The sequence below is a fragment of the Lissotriton helveticus genome, chromosome 3_1 (genome assembly GCF_964261635.1).
Source record: "Lissotriton helveticus chromosome 3_1, aLisHel1.1, whole genome shotgun sequence".
NCBI lineage: Eukaryota > Metazoa > Chordata > Amphibia > Caudata > Salamandridae > Lissotriton > Lissotriton helveticus.
In genome coordinates, this window is record NC_136061.1 from 1933324243 (window position 1) to 1933344283 (window position 20041).

The 20041-nt window shown below is 43.9% G+C and overlaps 1 long non-coding RNA gene across 1 annotated transcript in view; it reads right to left on the reverse strand.

Moving 5' to 3' along the window:
• Nucleotides 1-20041, reverse strand: part of LOC144823987 (uncharacterized) — a 101465-nt gene that overhangs the window by 6620 nt on the left and 74804 nt on the right. The gene's annotated exons all lie outside the window — the stretch shown is intronic.

Genomic DNA, 20041 nt, shown 5'->3' on the forward strand with positions numbered 1-20041 from the left:
CTGATTAGGTCATAGCGCATGCCATCTCATTAGGCAAGCACTATTCCTCCAGCCCCCTAATAGGCATACGGTGTTCTCAAAACAAATCAAACCTACCACGACCTGGGAAATCCCCACAGCCATTGTTTTGATTTAGCCGAGAACTTCAGTAAAGAATGTGCGAACGACCAGTTCGTATGACATCCTTATTGACGTATTTATGTCCATCCTTGCGTCAATCCCGGCACCTTTCAGGTATAAATAATACCGACATTGCCTTAAGCAAACACACGAGGTGGTAACAAGATTGGAGCAGCGAGACTTGCCGAGGAGCCCAGCTGACAGCCAAGCCCACAGACGCTGCCCCTCCTTTCTGACGCGCTGAGAGAGAGACGCTGCCTTTTCTCCTGCCGAGAAATCCAGCTCCGGCGCTTCCAAGCAGCCCTCACAGGCAGCTGGAATATCAAGACCTGAGATAGAGATACCAGCCCTCCAGCCTTCTAAATCCCAGGTACTGAACTGAATCATCCTTTGTAGAGAATTCTTGAAGCAGACTCTTGGCAAAGCAAACTTAACTTAAACTGCTACTTATCTACTCCCGCCACGTATTAGGCTTAGGTCAGGTACACTGGGGTAGGCCTAGTTAGAAGCACCAGTTGAGTACGATTAGTCAATGTATATATGTATGTATCTATTTTATCCATTTTAAGTATCATATGGCTAAGAAACCATATCAATGCTTTTACAGTATTATTTTATAATTCTGTTATTACTGTATGTACTTTACTTAACTATAAGTATTGCAATAATAGCGATTCATTTCTCTTGTATGAGAAAAGAGACTGATCAATAAATAACATCTTTTATTGAACACGCCCGTCTCTTCCTTTTCTCTACAATCTGGTGAAACTAAGAATGCACTGAACTGACTGAGTAAAATAAGTTGTCTTTTGTTTTCACACGACTCTAGAGATACACTCTTGATTAGGGGAGAGCAAAGTTGTCATGTTCTATGGTTGTCAGAAACTAAATCCCTTCTTGTCTATTCGAGAAAGTTTCTAGTGAACTCTGAGCTAGCTGGCACAAACATTTAACTTTAAGTCTAATATCGTCAGTAGAAGACCTAGTTAACCTCTGTCCTACGTCTATACTATTGAAGATATTATTCCAATGCGCAGAGCCTATTGGGATGATAGGAACTACACTACATGGCGCCCAACGTGTTTGGATGGGCGATAAATCTAACGTAAGACATTAGAGTAACTCAGTCGTGCTTTTTCACACAGACCCCTTTTCCCCATAATACTCCAAAGACGTCTGGAGTGGGTGAAAGGTAAAATCCGCCAAACTAAGTAGGAGGAGACTTCTATGTATGGTTCTTGGTTTATTCAACGTTGAAGGATACACTGTTCCAAAATATTGTGCTTCGAATCTTTGTTTCCATAGAAACCTGATCTGCAAATAAATAAAATAACCTTCTTGACATTAGAATGTCACTAGAAGAAGAAGAAAGGGAGACAGAATAGCAGCTGAACTCCTAGCAGCTGACAATACTCTGCTACAGCAAGACCCGGATGCAATACTCATCCCGGTCAACATAAGAAAATCTATAACTTTAAAACTTATAGAAAATGGGCTGACACCGAGAGGTGGTACAGTCATATTCGTAATCGAGGCACACGAATATCGGCAGACAGAGGTATTCTATTCATGGATAAACTTTCCAGCAGCAAACGCTGTAACAAAGGACTTCCACTATTACAAAATAGAGGAACCTCCAAATGAGTACACTCCTTTCGAGGAGGTGGAAATACCACTCAAATACCAAGAGCACCTGCTCTGGTTTAATGGCGCCCTAAAACATAATAATCACATCACCAGGCTCGGTCCACTAGGTAGACCAGGATCAACGTGGCCGGTCCTATCCGGATACACACCACATCCAGACATTGAAGAAATGTCTGCACCAGAACTTTTAGCACAGCTAAAACAACTAATTAAAATACACAGACAATTAGTCCAATATGTAATGCGGACTTCAACAGTCCAACCAGCTATTAAAATTCCACAGCTGATCCCTCACCAGGGGAACACAAATAAAATTACACCACAGAACATACAGTCCTGTCTAGGTAAAGTACCCACAAAACGGGAACAAATTCCATTCTGGTTAGCACAAAAAATCACTCAAATAGAGGCGGTATTTCCAGATACCACCCCGGTTGAGAAACACAGGATCCTGACTATCTGTCTTCCGATGGGAATCGCACCACATGTGGAGGACTGTGACACTTGGGGTACAGTCTTTGCTTCCATTTACACAAAAACACATGGTGTTCCATCCATGTCAGTAATAACAGATGTGCTAAAACAAATTCAAGATGAATACGGTCCAGAACCTGCTTTAACTCTTGGTATGAAATTACTAAAAGACTTCAAGCAGGTCTCGGCAATATTATTAGCCAATATAAAGGGAGAAGCAGCAAATGTGGCGATCCGCCAGAGGTTGAAAGAGACAGATATAGCAGATCAACCATTTGAAATTGCCAGAATCATAGAAAAATCCTATGAAAAACTAGGAAGAGATAGTTTGGGTGGAAAACCGGTGAAACCCCAACTTATTGAAAAACCTGAAAAAATATTTATTAAAAATAATCTAAACACTCAAAAAAAGAGCTGGGATGGAAATAAACAATCCACTCCTAAAGAAAAAAGATTCCAGTCCAGAGGAAGGTCTCCTCGGCGGAGAGAAAGATCTCCGGACCAAGGACACAAGTCTCCCCAAAGGGAGCCCTCTGAGAAAAAATACAACCTTAGAAATAGGGATAATCTGAAAAAACCTGATAGATAAAGATATTGATACACGTCCGTCTCAATCTTTTCAGACTTCCTCGCAGAAATCGGAAAGTGTGATGTATTCCTATAGGCCCTGAATCGATCCCCCTATTCCTGACCCTATTCTGGTTAGTAAACTAACAAGTTAACTAGTAATCAGCCCATGAGGCAGAAAATCCCCATGATGCAGATACCGTTATCTGACGCAGTCACACTACGGCACAGGAACGTGTTATCTGATTAGGTCATAACGCTTGCGATCTAATTAGACAAGCGATATTCCTCCAGCCCCTGATAAGGCATACGGAGTTCTCATAACAAATCAAACCTATGACAACCTGGGCAAAACCCTGCGGCCATTGTTTTGATTTCACCGAGAACTTCAGTAAAAGAATGTGCTAACGAGCAAGTCGTATGACATCCTTATTGACGTATCTATGTCCATCCTTACGTCAATCTCGGCACCTTAAAGGTATAAATATTACCGATATTGCCCTATGCAAACACACGCGTGGTGACGAGACGGAGCAGCCATACTTGCCGAAGCGAAGAGCAGAGCAGACCCCGCTGGCGCAGCCCCGCCTTCCTGACGCGCTGAGACGCGCTGCTTTCTCCTGCCGAGAATTCCAGCCCCGGCGTTTCTGGGCAGCCCTCGCAGGCAGCCTGGGATATCGAGACCAGAGAGAGAGATACCATCCCTCATTCATCCTAACTTCCAGGTACAGAACTGAATAACCCCTCACAGAGAATTCTTTAGTTATTCACTTGGCAAAAACAAACTTAACTTAAACTGTAACTTTCTATTCCCGCCCACGTATTAGGCTTAGGTCAGGTACACGGGGTAGGCGTATTTAGAAACACCAGTTGAGTACGTTTAGTCCAATGTATATGTGTATGTAATATATTTTATTCATTTTAAAACATCATATGGCTTAGAAACCATATCAATGTTTTTACAGTATTATTTTATACTATTGCTTTTAATGTATGCACTTTACTTAACTATAAGTATTGCAATAATTTCGATCCATTTCTGTTGTATGAGAAAAGAGACTGATCAATAAATAACACCTTTTTATTGAACACGCCCGTCTCTTCCTTTTCTCTACATTCTGATTAGACTAAGAATGCACGTACTGACTGAGTAAAATAAATTGCCTTTTGTTCACACGACTCTCGAGATATACTCTTGATTAGGGGAGAGCAAAGTTGTCATGTTCTATGGTTGTCAGAAACTAAATCCCTTCTTGTCTAATCAGGGGAGTTAATTCTTTCCTGAACATTCGAGAAAGTTTCTAGTGAACTCTGAGCTAAGCTGGCAAACCCAAAACTTTAAGTCTAGTATCGACAGTAGTAGACCTAGTTAACGTCTGGTCTAGGCCTTTACTATTGTAGGTACTATTCCAATGCGCAGAGCCTATTGGGATGATAGGAACTACACTACAAAAGAAGAGGACGATCAGAACAAAGGGAAGAGCACGTCAAGTCCAAAGACAAGGAACCTGCTCATCAAAATAAAAAATTACACTTTCCAAAAAAGAAGGTAGCCAGTATTAAAGTAATCAACCATGCCGAGAATACGGAGGACACAGCTGAAAAACGGAGAATGGGCTCAGACAATGCTAGACAGCGCAGCAGAAGTGAGCATAGCTCGCAAGATCCTTATGAATCATCTGGAGACAGTGGACACGAATGAATACATTCAGGTGGAAACTGCAGATACCAGAGTTAGCAAACCTCATAAAATATATGAAATAACATTGCGTATAGAGGGGGATAAGACTAGGAAAATGAGGGGTCTCTTTTGGGATAATCTCTCCAAGGGCTATGACATCCTTCTAGCTGAAAGAGACTGGCCACCAGAGTTTGTCAGGGAGTGCCCTCATGGCGAAGAAATAATTATGCCTGCCTTCTCAAATCATATTCCAATACATAAAAAATATACACTTGCAAGAAAGTGGGCAGTAGCCCAAGCTCCTACATTATATTAAAACCATGTGGGATGGGATGAGGACTTTCCTCCTCACAAAATCCAGTTAAAATCACAACCTACTGCTCAGAGGCAGTACCCAATTAAGCAAGAAGCTAAGGTAAAAGAGATCCTAGATCAACTTGAATACCAGGGGGTGATCGAAACTTGCACCTCACAAATGAATAATCCTTTGTTTCCTGTCTCCAAACCAGACAATTCATATCGTCTTGTTTTGGACTACAGACACCTTAACTCATGTTGCAAAACCTTTGCAGTACAAAACGCGCATAGTGCTGCACTAATCAATAACATAGTGCGCAAAAAATACAAAACAACATTAGACATCTCTAATGGATTCTTCTGTCAAAATATAGCACCAGAGAGCAGATATTTGACCGCGTTCTCAATAAATGGCGCGCAAAAAAAATTCTGTCGTTTGCCCCAGGGGTTCAAGAACAGCCCAGGATTATTCTCAGCAAGAGTAATAGAGTTACTACAAATATATGATGAGGCATTATCTTATGTCGATGACATCTATCTAACAGATGATGACTTGGATACTCACTTGAAGAGAGTGAACACCATAATACTTGGGTTCGCAGCAGAGGGTTACAAATTCAACTTTAAAAAGTCAAGAATTGCCCATCTAACTGTCCTGTTTTTAGGATATGAACTATCAAGTGAAGGCAAAAGCCTGGCTGACAATTTCCTAGAGAAATGTGCTGTAATCCAAGCACCTAGAACACTAAAAAACTTACAATCAATTCTAGGTTTCCTAAATTTCGGAAGAACTTACATTATAAATTATGCAGAGAGGGTTAAACCTCTCTATGACCTTATAAAACCAGATTTTAAAAGAATCAATTGGACTCAAAAACACACAGAAATTTTGAGATCTTTACAAACAGATATGTTAGTTAAAACGAAATTACAAACACGTGACAACACACGCAACCTTGTGATTCGAGTCATCCCAGGAAGATGCGGATTCACATACCTGACCTCTAATGAGGGAGAGAAGGTACCAATAGCATACAAATCACATTTGTACACAGAAGCTGAAAAAAGGTTCAGCATTAAGGAAAACATTGTTCATGCGGTTCAAACAGCTGTAGCAAAAGAAAAATACCAAGCAGACGGTAGACAGGTTACAGTCAGAACAGCAGAATCAGCTTTTGAGGCATTAACAACACCATGTAATTTACCGACAACGGCACTGAATCCAGAATGGATACAATGGGTAAATTCTGTTGCTACAGACAAAGTAAAATACTATTTTGACCCGGAAATGAAAGAATTAAATTATCTAGGATATGAGAGAGAATACCCTCTGCCAATCGACATTCTGCCTTTACGACAGTACGCCTGTGTAATATATACAGACGGACATGCTCAACCCTCAGTTTGGGGAGAGCTGGCTTACAACGCCACATGCGAAATTGTAATAGAAGTGTGGCGCGGAGGTAAATTAAGACCTCTACTTACAAAAACACACTCAGTGGAAAATAATTCAGAACAACAAACTGAAATAATAGCGTTAAAAATGGCGCTGCATAATGCCGATCGCGAATTCCCGACACTTATAGTGTGCGATTCGTATTACTGCGTCAAATCATACAATAACGATTTACAGACATGGATTCAAAACGGTTACAAAGATGACACAGGTGCAACAATAAAGCAAAAAGTGCTTTGGGAACAAGTAGTTCTTTTACAGAAAGAACTACCAAAAACTCACGTGATACACTCACTGAGTCATCAGCGTGATGGCGTTCACGTTGCAGGGAATTCATTGGCTGAGACAGCCACAGCGGTAGCAACTAAATCGGCTTCCGTAGCTACAAAAAAGCGTGCAGTAAAATACATTGACGGTGAAACTGTGCTGGCAGTAAAAATGTCATCAAAAGGCGACTGCTCTGCACTACTGATCAATTATCCACTCAATTATACATACATAATCGATGCAAACTCCGTTCCTTTTGCTCGAATCCCTGGAGTGGGGGATAGAGTAATTCCAAACATGGACAGGAGAGGCTTGTTAATAGCAGACGCACATATGGGTGAGGGTCTCAGACACCTTAAGCTAAAAGATTCTCTGGAAGAATTACAATCAGTGTACTGGTGGCCAGGCATGAGCCTGCATCATCACATTTTTGTAAAAAACTGCCCAGACAACAATAGAGATCGCAGTGGCGAGAGAAACGGTTTAATATCATGGCGTTTCACTCCAGAATGTATCAAATCATCCAAAAAAAAATAAAACCCAGTATGAATAATGCGTCACATTAACATATAAAGACTATTTTCACTTATAATGTAGGCCCCAACTTTCGGCTGACGTCGGAACTGTTATACAAAGATTTGCGAGTCTAGAATGGCATATACGCTAGAAGCATGTTATGTTCTGACCAAAATCTTTCCTTTAGCTCTAAAAACAGCTTATGGGGGGTGCCTGGCCAGAATTAACATTGCATTGCGGGACTCTTCTCACTTCCTTCCTGAGGGAAACGGGATGGTGTAAAGAAAAAACCAAGGCATAAAGCAATCTATAACAGCAAAGGTATTAGGTTCGGGAGCTGGGTGGGTCAAACATTTAATAAGTGTCCAACGTAGTCTAAATAACCTGCCAAGAAATTCTCTGAAAGGACTCAGTCCGTACGAACTATTGTTTGAGACTAGAATGTTAATCCAGGACTTAGATAGTCAGACTTCAGTGGTTAAAGAAAAATGCTTTGATATCAAAGATCGCTTGGCTATTTTACAGGACTTAAATGAAACAAGAAAAGACCTGAGCAACATAAAGTTGAAACAGCAGCCAACAACCACTGAAGAAAAACCACCTGTCCCAGCAAGGCCTGTCTGGATTCCAAAAGTCGGGGATCTGGTCAGAGAAAAGATCGCGGTAAAGAAGGAATTTGGGCCTTCTTACAGAAAAGCAGTTCCTGTCTTGTCTATCAACGGGACAAGATCAGTAGTACTACCGCCCCTTGCTGGTAAAAAGGAGAACCGAGTCATATCCATCGACCTGGTTAAACCACAATCATGTGGCCGATAACAAATAGTAGGCCAAGTGGACTCCCAAGAAGTAGCAGAACACCAAAGTTTGCTACATCCACAGAGGTTCAAACTGAAAGACTGATCACATTTGGAAAATCTGCAGTGAAACAACAAGGACTATGCAACAAAGCAATGGAACTTGAACCTCTTAAAACCCAAATAAAAGCTTTTCATCAAGAAACAACAACCTACGATGATGTAACTACAGAGTCTTCTAATGAAACAAAGCAAAAGCCAAAAGCAAAAAGTAATCCAGAAGCAATTGGAACAATTGACAGAACGGCATCCGGCTACTTCATCAACTTCGATGATTCTTCAGAAGAACAAAGCGAACCAGAAGTACAGCCATCAACAAAAACTTTTAAAGACAAAGCAAAGGAACTTTTTCATCAACTAAAGAGAACCTATCTGACTTCTCCATGGATTGAAATTTGGGTGACATTAGGTGCATTTATCCTCGTACTTTGGCTCATCATGGTACTATGCTTGGGACATTTCATTGAGGGAAAATATGCTAAAATGGACACAGCAAGCCAGAAAATCAACTTGGTCCTTAAACCACACACATCTTCACACGTCAAGAAAAGAGAACTTTCTTCAGTGAACTTCACAGCCAATCCTATACCAGGCGGTGTAGCATGGGACAATACTGATTATGAAATCTATGGCCCGGTTGAAATCCTGAAGTATCCACATCAATTCAAGATCTCGTTAAGTGACTTTGTAAAACCTCGCACATTTGCTGATGATTGGGACTTTGAAAGTATAAATGATATGATGTCTGACCTAGTAATGTCTGCTAAATTTACAGAACATGATTATTTGCAGGGTTCGTCTAATTATGATCGAATGTTCTGCTATAACCACTATGGTAACCATTATCTCCATAAATCTGCACAACCTAGAAATTTTTTAAATTATAACCAATGGGAACATTGTGCTACTCCACCAAAGGGTAGTTCCAAAACATTTTATGATAAATATTCATATTTTTCAGGGTTTAACATAAGTAATGCAGAAACATTTTATTTCAAATTGTCAAATAAGACAGGTATGAAGACCATGCTTACAAACACAAAATTGATATATTCAGATTCATTTTTTGAGCAAATGAATACATTTGGTTTTGATTTCTGGAACAGTAACATTGAAACAAAAACTGTTTGGGGTACAAAAGATTGGCAAGTACAAGGTATAGAATCATTGTTCAGAGCCTGCATGATCCCAGAACAAATTATATTTTTGAATGACACTATTCAACAAACTACCTGTCTTGGCTTAGCCAAAATCAAAGACTTAAACAAACCGTCTATTCCGAAGCCAACAACTAACAGTAATAACTCTATAAATGTTGAGATAGACGTGAACCATATTTTAAACCAAAACAGAACACATCCCGATTGGAAACAATGGTTGATCTGGCCCACAGACACAAATAACTGTCAAGACAGATTCCTGAACAAAATACAGGGGTTCAAATTGACCAGGCCAGACCCTAGATATTCCCAAAGACAACATCCAGGGATAGTAACTACTTACAGTGTGGGCAAGCTCTGCCTTCAATGGCTACAAACATCCACACTGGCAGAAATTAAGCAACACCTAACTTTACTTCAAGAAGGTGCTGACTTGCGTGATTTCATTATGGGACCACGCAAACAGCGTCAAAAACGTTTCATAGCGGCCTCTATATATGCAGCTTACAATGAAGTTTGGAAAGTAACTCAAATTGAGACAGCAGAAAAAATACGGGAAATTGACCGTATTAATTTGGAAAAATCGCTTTCTGTTGTGGACAATGGGTTAATGACTCTGTCCTCCAGAATATATTCACTGGACAGTATTGTGTCTTCAGCAATCGATATAATATCGCAAGACTTACTGATGTTACAACACGGTCAGTCCCAATTGCGTTCTATTGTACAACTTGGCTGGACGTTACAAAATCTGCGTTCAGGCTATGTGCCTTGGCGTTTAATCAACACAACGTCACTATTTAATATCTTTAACCTTACTGATAAACAAATCAGTTTGGCACAGAAGGGTGCTGACTATACAATTCTGAGCATTGAAAAACTTGAGAGATTACCATTGACAATGTCAGAACGACCTGTCATTGAATGGATAATACATGGGATAATAAATATTCCGATAACAACTTTCCAGTTTCAATACTGCCAAAAATATATACAGGCAGGCCAGTATGAAAGGTTGGGTAAAGGATACATTAAGTCAACATGGAACATGCCCTATACACACGCATGTGTTAGTAATAAAGGACAAAGTGTGTTCCTTAGTGGCAATAATTATGAAAGGTCACTAAGCGGTACACTTATGTGTCAGGGTATTAGTTTGCATGGAGCATGTGAAGGGAACTCAAATAACCTTTCATGTCACCAGCTAGGCACACCTGCAACACAAATAGAACCATTCTTTAGGAGACTCTCGAACGGGAGTTACATTCTAATTGTAGATCGCAGATGTTGCAGTCTGCTGCCCGGAAAACCTTATCTCATAACCGTGACTACGAAGGTCATGTGCTGTGAACGAGTATTGTTCCCGAACGATGCCCGAGACAGGGAGGCAAGGTTGTGGCCCAGTTTGAAGATTTCTTCTATTCGAATTGATACTTTAAGCAGAATGAAGACAGTGCTCCTACAGACGCCAACCATGTTAACGTCATCAAAAGAAACGTATGATCGCCAAGTTGCAAGGACAACGGCTGAGATTCATTCACTGTTATCAACCAATTCCCCCATACATTTCGCAGAAATACTGAGCGAAATCTTAAATATTTCTGATACAAGCGGAATCGCGAGTGTATTTAAGACAGTGTTTTCGGGAGCCTTAACCCCATTTAGAGCCATCCTGGGTATTTTTCCTGATTTTGTCCATTCCATCTTTGGCGGACTTCCTCTCCTTTTGGGACTAGTGGCAGGCATCCTATTTTTGATCCTGTTACTTCGCTATGGCAAACCACGTCACAGACAAGACACCAGCGATAATGGAAGAAACAATCCGAGCTATTGGCTACCGGGACCGCATAACTAAAGTCCTTGGACTAGCACGGCTACGAGATTTGAACATGACTTGGTTTCTTTCATTCAGACCGATGTGGCAAAGTTGTGTTATGCCTGTATTAAGGTGCTTGCTATGCGGCGAAGAATGCGTGTTGGACACCTGTCTGACACTACAATCGGATGTGCCAATGGACGCAGAGACTTTGTTGGGTCCGGTAACGGCTCATGCATTGTGCTGATCCCAGCGGCTACCAATCCTGATGACGGCATTCGTGGAGACTTCACCACTACGATTGAAGAGTTGTGAAGTACAAGATGAAAGCAGCATCGATCAGGTACAACCTTCTGTCAGCTATGCTGATCGAAACATCTATGAAGGCAATCATGCTCATGAATGCATGTTACAAAATTTATCAGAGTTAGTGGAACTTTCACAAGAAGCAGTTGACAGTTTTTTCGAAAGTCTCAACAATATGATGTTTTCACCAGAGCAGAGAGAATGACTTTGAACAAACTAGCACACGGCGTTCCCTACACCCTGTATTCGGCCTTCAACTTTGAAAATAAAGCAAAAAGAAATTTTCTCACCAGTTTTTTACAGAGAGCGAGACATTTTTTCCCCTTCCATTCCAAAATATTTACGATTTTTTTTTGGGACACTTATCTTCTGCTTAAAGTAAAACTATTCTTAGAGAACAAAAATTCTATCTTTAGCTACTCAAGAGACATTAGGTACCCTCTAGCATGTTCACGAGTATTATGATTTTTTGTGATGAGATGGTCTCGACTTTTTCTTCTGTATTAAGAGCCATTTCATGTGTAATTTCCGCATTTCATTCATGCTGATTTCCAAATATGCGTTTAGATTTAGTATTATTATACTGCTTGAAGTGCATATAGTGACTATACTCATCTTTTCGTGTATTTCGCATTTCCAAATTTCAAAATGCATTTGATTGTATTTTGGGGTGGTTCGGTATACACATGCACTACTAGTATGTTTACTATGCCTAGACTTGTAAATATGGACATAGATTACGTGGAGTGGGTGTGGTGTATTTACTAGAGGTGTGGCGCCGCGGCCAGGGCGACTGACGCTGGAATCTGGGGACCACGGTTCGATCCCCGGCTCCGGCGGTAGGTTAGCCCAGCACCATGTGACTCTGGGCAATAGCTCGCTTAATCTTCCCGACGGCCCCCAGCGCCTAGAGACCCTTACGGGTGATTGTGCGCTTTACAAATGTGGACTTTACTTTACTTTACTATGGGTACTGTATCGATACCCCTGTTTCTGACCCTTGTCTGGTTAATAATTAACTAGCAGCCATTCAACTGCACAGAAACCCGTTATCTGATTAGCCACACAACGGCACAGAAGCCCGTTATCTGATTAGGTCATAGCGCATGCCATCTCATTAGGCAAGCACTATTCCTCCAGCCCCCTAATAGGCATACGGTGTTCTCAAAACAAATCAAACCTACCACGACCTGGGAAATCCCCACAGCCATTGTTTTGATTTAGCCGAGAACTTCAGTAAAGAATGCGCGAACGACCAGTTCGTATGACATCCTTATTGACGTATTTATGTCCATCCTTACGTCAATCCCGGCACCTTTCAGGTATAAATAATACCGACATTGCCTTAAGCAAACACACGAGGTGGTGACAAGATTGGAGCAGCGAGACTTGCCGAGGAGCCCAGCTGACAGCCAAGCCCACAGACGCTGCCCCTCCTTTCTGACGCGCTGAGAGAGAGACGCTGCCTTTTCTCCTGCCGAGAAATCCAGCTCCGGCGCTTCCAAGCAGCCCTCGCAGGCAGCTGGAATATCAAGACCTGAGATGGAGATACCAGCCCTCCAGCCTTCTAAATCCCAGGTACTGAACTGAATCATCCTTTGTAGAGAATTCTTGAAGCAGACTCTTGGCAAAGCAAACTTAACTTAAACTGCTACTTATCTACTCCCGCCACGTATTAGGCTTAGGTCAGGTACATTGGGGTAGGCGTAGTAAGAAGCACCAGTTGAGTACGATTAGTCAATGTATATATGTATGTATCTATTTTATCCATTTTAAGTATCATATGGCTAAGAAACCATATCAATGCTTTTACAGTATTATTTTATAATTCTGTTATTACTGTATGCACTTTACTTAACTATAAGTATTGCAATAATAGCGATTAATTTCTCTTGTATGAGAAAAGAGACTGATCAATAAATAACATCTTTTATTGAACACGCCCGTCTCTTCCTTTTCTCTACAATCTGGTGAAACTAAGAATGCACTGAACTGACTGAGTAAAATAAGTTGTCTTTTGTTTTCACACAACTCTAGAGATACACTCTTGATTAGGGGAGAGCAAAGTTGTCATGTTCTATGGTTGTCAGAAACTAAATCCCTTCTTGTCTATTCGAGAAAGTTTCTAGTGAACTCTGAGCTAGCTGGCACAAACATTAAACTTTGACCTAGTTAACCTCTGTCCTACGTCTATACTATTGAAGATATTATTCCAATGCGCAGAGCCTATTGGGATAATAGGAACTACACTACAACATCAGATGGGTACAGCTGTGGCATACGCCATGCATCAGTGTTGCCAAACATCACATACACAAATAGCCAGATGACCAAGAACATTCACACTTTTCAATGTCCATGACTTCAAAGCATGCATTTGTCCAACATCCACACAGGTCACGAAAAACAAATAACAACAGTGAGTACCTTCATCTGTCCCTCTGGGGGGAACACTGTTACACCTCAGTAACTCATGGCTAAAAAACATGCAAGGTGTGGCACCGCAGTAAGTGTGATTAACATTGCATTGAATGTCAAAGTTAGCACAATGCAGGTAAGCAGTAAACACTATTTAACTACATCATACACTGCATGGGAGATACCACAATGTACACACCCGGCACTCACTACTAACAACATTGTATCCATGTTACATAAATACACAATGGCTGTACTGACACTCACACATTCATCACTCACCTGATCCCCTGGTTTCCCATAGAGCTTGCTGAAGTTTGGTAGGAGGGCATCCAGTAGGGCCTGGTTCTCCTCCTCACTGAATGCAGGTGCCCTCGCCATGGTCAGCAAAATCAGAGTCCAGGGAATGCAGAGACAGCAGCAGTGTTGTCCACTCCAATGTTGAGCAGGCAAGTGCCCTCTCACAGCCACATGCAGCCTTAAATCAGTGCTGCTGAGGGGCTGTCAGTCCAAGGAGTACAGTGTGATAGGCCAGATTACTTTGCATCCTATATTTCATCTAATCACATTACACATAAGGCCATGACACACATTTGCATGGATTAAAATGTGAGCTTGAGCTCAACAACAAATTTTGCAACATTGTATAGTTTTGGCCAACTGATTTTTCCAGAACACCTGTAGAACACACTCAAATCTCTGTTTCCTTCACAACTAGCCTGCATTCTGGGCATTCTACTCGTCCCCTAGATTTTCCCTATGTATTTTCTAGGATCCCCACACAAGTACGGTGCGTTTCCCGTCGCGAATGCCACTTTTTTAATAGTGAAACATCCCGCACACGCAATGGCGGTATAGGGACCGCTCGCATATGGCTCGAATGGAATGGTGAAACGACCCGTACACACGCACGTACTAGTGGGGTAGGGTTCGCTCGCGTATGGCTCAAAAGTAATGGTGAAACGACCCGTACATACGCACGTACTATTGGGGTAGGGTCCGCTCGCGTATGGCTCGAAAGTAATGGTGAAATGACCCGTACACACGCACGTACTATTGGGGTAGGGTCCGCTCGCGTATGGCTCGAAAGTAATGGTGAAACGGCCCGTACACATACACGTACTATTGGGGTAGGGTCCGCTCGCATATGGCTCAAAAGTAATGGTGAAACAAACCGTACACACGCACATACTATTGGGGTAGGGTCCGCTCGCGTATAGCTCGAAAGTAATGGTGAAACGACCCATACACACGCACGTACTATTGGGGTAGGGTCCGCTCACGTATGGTTCGAAAGTAATGGTGAAACGACCCGTACACACGCACGTACTATTGGGTTGTTGACCGCTCGCGTATGGCTCGAATGTAATGGTGAAACGACCCGTACGCACGCACGCACGTACATTTGGGGTACTGGGCGTTTGACACGCTCTAGTGAATGCATGTGTAGGTGCGTTTTACAAGCTCACGCATGGCACCATTACAATAGTCCTACCAGGAAAACACATGGCACGGATGTAGGTGTAAGGTCATAATGAGGATGTCGATGTATATATTGGCATGGCATCCTTACATCAGCAGGCCCTAGGTGTGGCAGACAGTGAAACAACACAGGGCATGTGATCATGTGGCACAGTTGATGTGTGATGAACTGTTGAGACATGTCATTTGTGATGGGGCACTATGCGGTTCACATAACCTTTACACTTGTCACATAAGTAACATCATAAACATGTTGTGATACACATCAACACTGGGATGGCACACTATTCAGTGCGGGCATCTGTCACATGATGCCAGGGACAGGGGCACTGTCTCACTTGTCAAATTGACACCCAGCATGACCCTGTGTGACAATGTCATGTGTGTGACATGTCAAAGATTAGGTATGCTGTTTGTATCCCGTTAACTTACTCTGCTGTAGGTGCATCTATGATGGGTCTGTGCCGTGTTTGCAAGGGTTTCCCATGTACGCACACCATGCCACAGGAGCATTTCAACTGCTCATATGTGTGATGGCATAATAGATCATTTGTCCCCAAACATACAGGTCTGCATCCTGAGAATGGCTGTGGTGTAGTTTAGTCAAATGCACACCTCATTCACAATGTTACAGATATGTGCAATCGATAGCACATGTGACGTGGGTGTGTGCCTTGCAGTCAGCTGTCTGGATGTGTTGACAACGTTCTCATGCAGGTCACGTGACGTGTGTCACTGACGTGATACATTGTTCTGCTCACTCAGACCAGCCCAGCAGATCATTTGTGTGCATGTCAGGTCCATTTCACAGACAACAGGTCTATCAGTTATAATGTATGAGTGCCAGCTAGCTGGCATATGTGTCCTTGATGTACAGGCCATGCCAGACTCAATGGTGATTTGATGTGTTGAAGCAGTGTTGCTTCTGCTATGTACATTGTAATTGTCGTTGGCTGACACTTGTACACCTTTTTCCCCAAATATGTCGTGCAGGGCACCCCCTCTGCCAAGGCCGTTGCCAGACTTGGATGCCATGAGGGAACGTGATTGCATCCACCGTTACCGATTCACTCAACAGTTGATTCAGGACTTGATGCACAGGCTGGAACCACATCTCCTACCACGACACAGGTATCCAACTGCGCTGACACCCAAGGTAAAGGTAATGGCAGCCCTACATTTCTTTGCCACAGGTACGTTCCAATTTACCATAGCTGATGTGGGGGGGATGTCACAGACCATGTTCAGCCGTGTACTACGTAATGTGTTAGCTGCTATGTTGAGGCACATTGATGAATTCATCAAATTCCCTACTCCAGACGAGTTGACAGGTGTCAAGGGTGATTTCTATGCCCTGGGTGGGATGCCACATGTAATTGGGTCCATTGATGAAACACATGTTTCTTTGGTGCCACCACAAGCTCCGGAGCAGGCCTACTGCAACAGGAAACATTACCACTCTATAAATGCCTTGGTGGTGTGTCTTGCTAACATGCTGATTTCCCATGTTTGTGCACGTTTTCCAGGATCGTGCCACGATGCATTCATCATGAGGCATAGCAGGGTGCCACAGATGATGCTGCAGCTGTACAACCATCTGGCATGTCTTATTGGTGGGTAAACTCTGTTTCTCATGTATGTCTCAAATTCATTTATTTCTCTGACGGCATCACATTACACACTAATTGCCATGATGTCAATTTGTAGGAGACGCAGGATATCCCAACATGCCGTGGCTCATGACCCAGTTCCTCAACCCCAGAACAGCTGCAGACCAGCGGTACAATAATGCACACGGACAGACCAGGCGAGTGAACGAGCGAACTTTTGGACTCCTGAAGAGCCGGTTCAGGTGCCTTGACAAGACTGGCAGATGCCTCCCATACGCCCCGCTCAAGGTGTGTAACATCTTCACCGTGTGCTGCATGCTGCACAACATGGCAGTTGAGGAGGCAGTCCCACTCATCCTGGATCCTGATGAGCTGGAACATCCACCCGTGGAGGATGAAGGCCTTGGCCAGGATGCAAGCAATGAGGAGGAGGAGGAGGGTGATATCCGGAGTCAGCACATACGCAACTTCTTCTCATAATGGTGAGTTCTAGGAAAATATTATGCAAGCTTGTACCACAGAGTGGCATGTGTAGCATACTGTGTGTCCAGCTGACTATATGCAATGTCACTTTGATGTTTATTGTTGCAGTGTCACACAAGTGCTGATGTAATGCCACACACATACGTGCAATGTGTGAACATGGAATGTACACACCAAGTTACTTACCTTCGATAACGCTTTTTCTGGTAGATACAGTATCTGCCTGTGGAGTCCTCACCTTGTGAATATCCCCTGCGCAGCAGCCAATCGGAAACTTTTGTAGCTCTCCACGCCGGCGAGGTCATGGACGACGTTACAGAGGGTACAACTCCGATCGCGACCCTGCTGACGTCACTGGATCCATAATAGGGCCTCGTCGGCGTGATGACGTCAGTTCCGCCCTTTTTTCCGTGCCCCCGAGGCACACGGACGGACCGACATAAACAGTAATAGTATACATAGTACACAGTATTCAAAAAAGCACACATAGTGTGAAATCAATGCAATATGTATTAACATATAAATACATCTATTTTAAAAAAAAAAATATACACTTAGCAGGTATAGAAGAGTGGACAAACGGGGAGGCGGGTGGGTCAGTGAGGAATACACAGGCAGATACTGTATCTACCAGAAAAAGCGTTATCGAAGGTAAGTAACTTGTTCTTCTGATAGATACATTTGCCAGTGGATTCCTCACCTTGTGAATAGAGTCCCACAGCAGTCCCCACTCCCGGAGGAGGGTGTCCACTCTGCTATACTAAGAAATCCTGGAGGACGGAGCGCTCCTCAGCTCTGTATCCAAGCAGTAATACTTTGCAAAAGTGTGGAGGGAGGCCCAAGTCGCTGCTCTACAAATATCCTCTACAGCACGGGTACTCATAGTACGGCCCGCGGGCCGGCGGCGGCCCGGCAAGCCTTCCCTGGCGGCCCGCGGACCGTGCAGACATCGTACCGGTGTTTGTTTGTTTTTAAAGAATCTCAGCAACGCATGTCAGTGCGGTGTTACCGCATCACCGCACTGAAATGCATTCGTCACGCACTTTGCCACAGACCACATGGCTGGCCACTTTGGTGCTAGGTCGCGCCGGCGCCTCTGACACCCGTGTGTGCGCCCCGGGCCGCAGCAGACAACTTCAATCAATGCAGGCAGCCGAAGCTTAATGGTTAATGATCTGCGCCTCTCAGCCTCAGTGCTTACTACAATGTAAATTCTCACCCGCTGAAGTGCGCGCCTGTAAATCACACTGTGAATGAGTGGGGGGGGGGGCATTGTTGGTTGGGGGGTCTGTGAGCTCATTTCCTCCTGGAACAGGAGAGGTCGGAGGTGACCAGAAGCGGCGGGGCTGTTTAAGAGAGAGTGCGCTACTGCCTGTGCACTGCAGGAGAGGCAATAATTGACATTAAAACCGGCCGTGGCGGGATGCGTAGGCACAGCCACCTCAGCAGTGAGATAGTCACAGACAGGGTCAGTCAGCGCAGGCAGCATGATCGCAGGAGCCGTATGATGACCGGGCGCTGCTGCGGGGAGACTGCACGCAAATAGGCTGGTCTGGTCTATGGCAACCACCACACAGTTCGAGGTGGCTTTTCAAATCATAATCCGACTCAAAAATAATATGTACTTTAAGCCTGCCTAGCTTTTACCTAAATGCGTGCCTCCCACTTTCAGCTTTCCGTTGCTCACGGAAGTCCAGTAAAGTTGCAAGTCACTCTGCTGATTATAATTAAATTATGAACGTCTCCCGAGCCCGTTTTATGTATTTTCTGAAATTTTGGCTAGAGTCTGTTAAATAAAAGCCGTTTAACAATTATTTCTTACGCTTTTCAGCAGTTAACTTGGAGTTTCTCGTTGCTCAAAGGGGTGCAATTTCTGATATTTAGGTTTCCCTCATCTTCATTGCTGGATTCTGCTCGTGAGAAAGTGTCACTCATAGTCGTTGAAATGTCACTCATAAATACACTGAAATTATGACAATGTCACAGATGGCAATCTAAAACCTTCGCAGCTATGAAACACCCCTGCGGCAGCCCGACCCAGAAACTCTGCTGCTCTGTGGGGGCCGGGCGAGTCAAAGTGGGGCTGCAGGGGCCTAAGAGGTGAACAAAGCCTCATTAGTATGCGAATGGTCTTTTAAAGACTTGTGAAGTGCTTGGGTGGGGCTGACTGGCTGGCTGTGTGTGCCCAGAAGCTGTCTCAGCCCGGGTACACACAGGCAGGGTGAGATGAAGAGGGAGGGAGGTAGAGGGAGGGAAAGCGAAGGAGACAGAGACAGACAGACAGAGGGAGAGCGAGGGAGACAGAGGCAGACAGAGGGAGAGCAAGGGAGACAGGGAGAGCGAGGGAGACAGAGGGAGAGCGAGGGAGGGAGACAGGCAGACAGAGGGAGAGAGAGGGAGAGAGAGGGAGGCAGAGCGAGGGAGAGTGAGGGAGACAGTGGCAGACAGAGGGAGAGCGAGGAAGGGAGACAGGCAGACAGAGGGAGAGCGAGGGAGGGAGACCAAGGCAGACCGAGGGAGAGCGAGGGAGGGAGACATGTAGACAGAGGGAGAGCGAGTGAGGGAGACAGGCAGACAGAGGGAGAGCGAGGGAGGGCAACAGGCAGACAGAGGGATAGAGAGGGAGAGACAGAGCGAGGGAGGGAGACAGCGCGAGGGAGGGAGACTGAGGGAGACCTCAGAGTGAGTGAGGGAGACCTCAGAGTGAAGGAGACCTCAGAGTGAGGGAGGGGGAAGGAGAGAGAGGGAGACAGAGGGAAGGAGGGAGCAGGAAGGAGGGAGAGGGAAGGAGAGAGAGGGAGACAGAGGGAAGGAGGGAGAAGGAAGGAGAGAGAGGGAGACAGAGGGAAGGAGGGAGAAGGAAGGAGAGAGAGAGAAATAGAGGAAG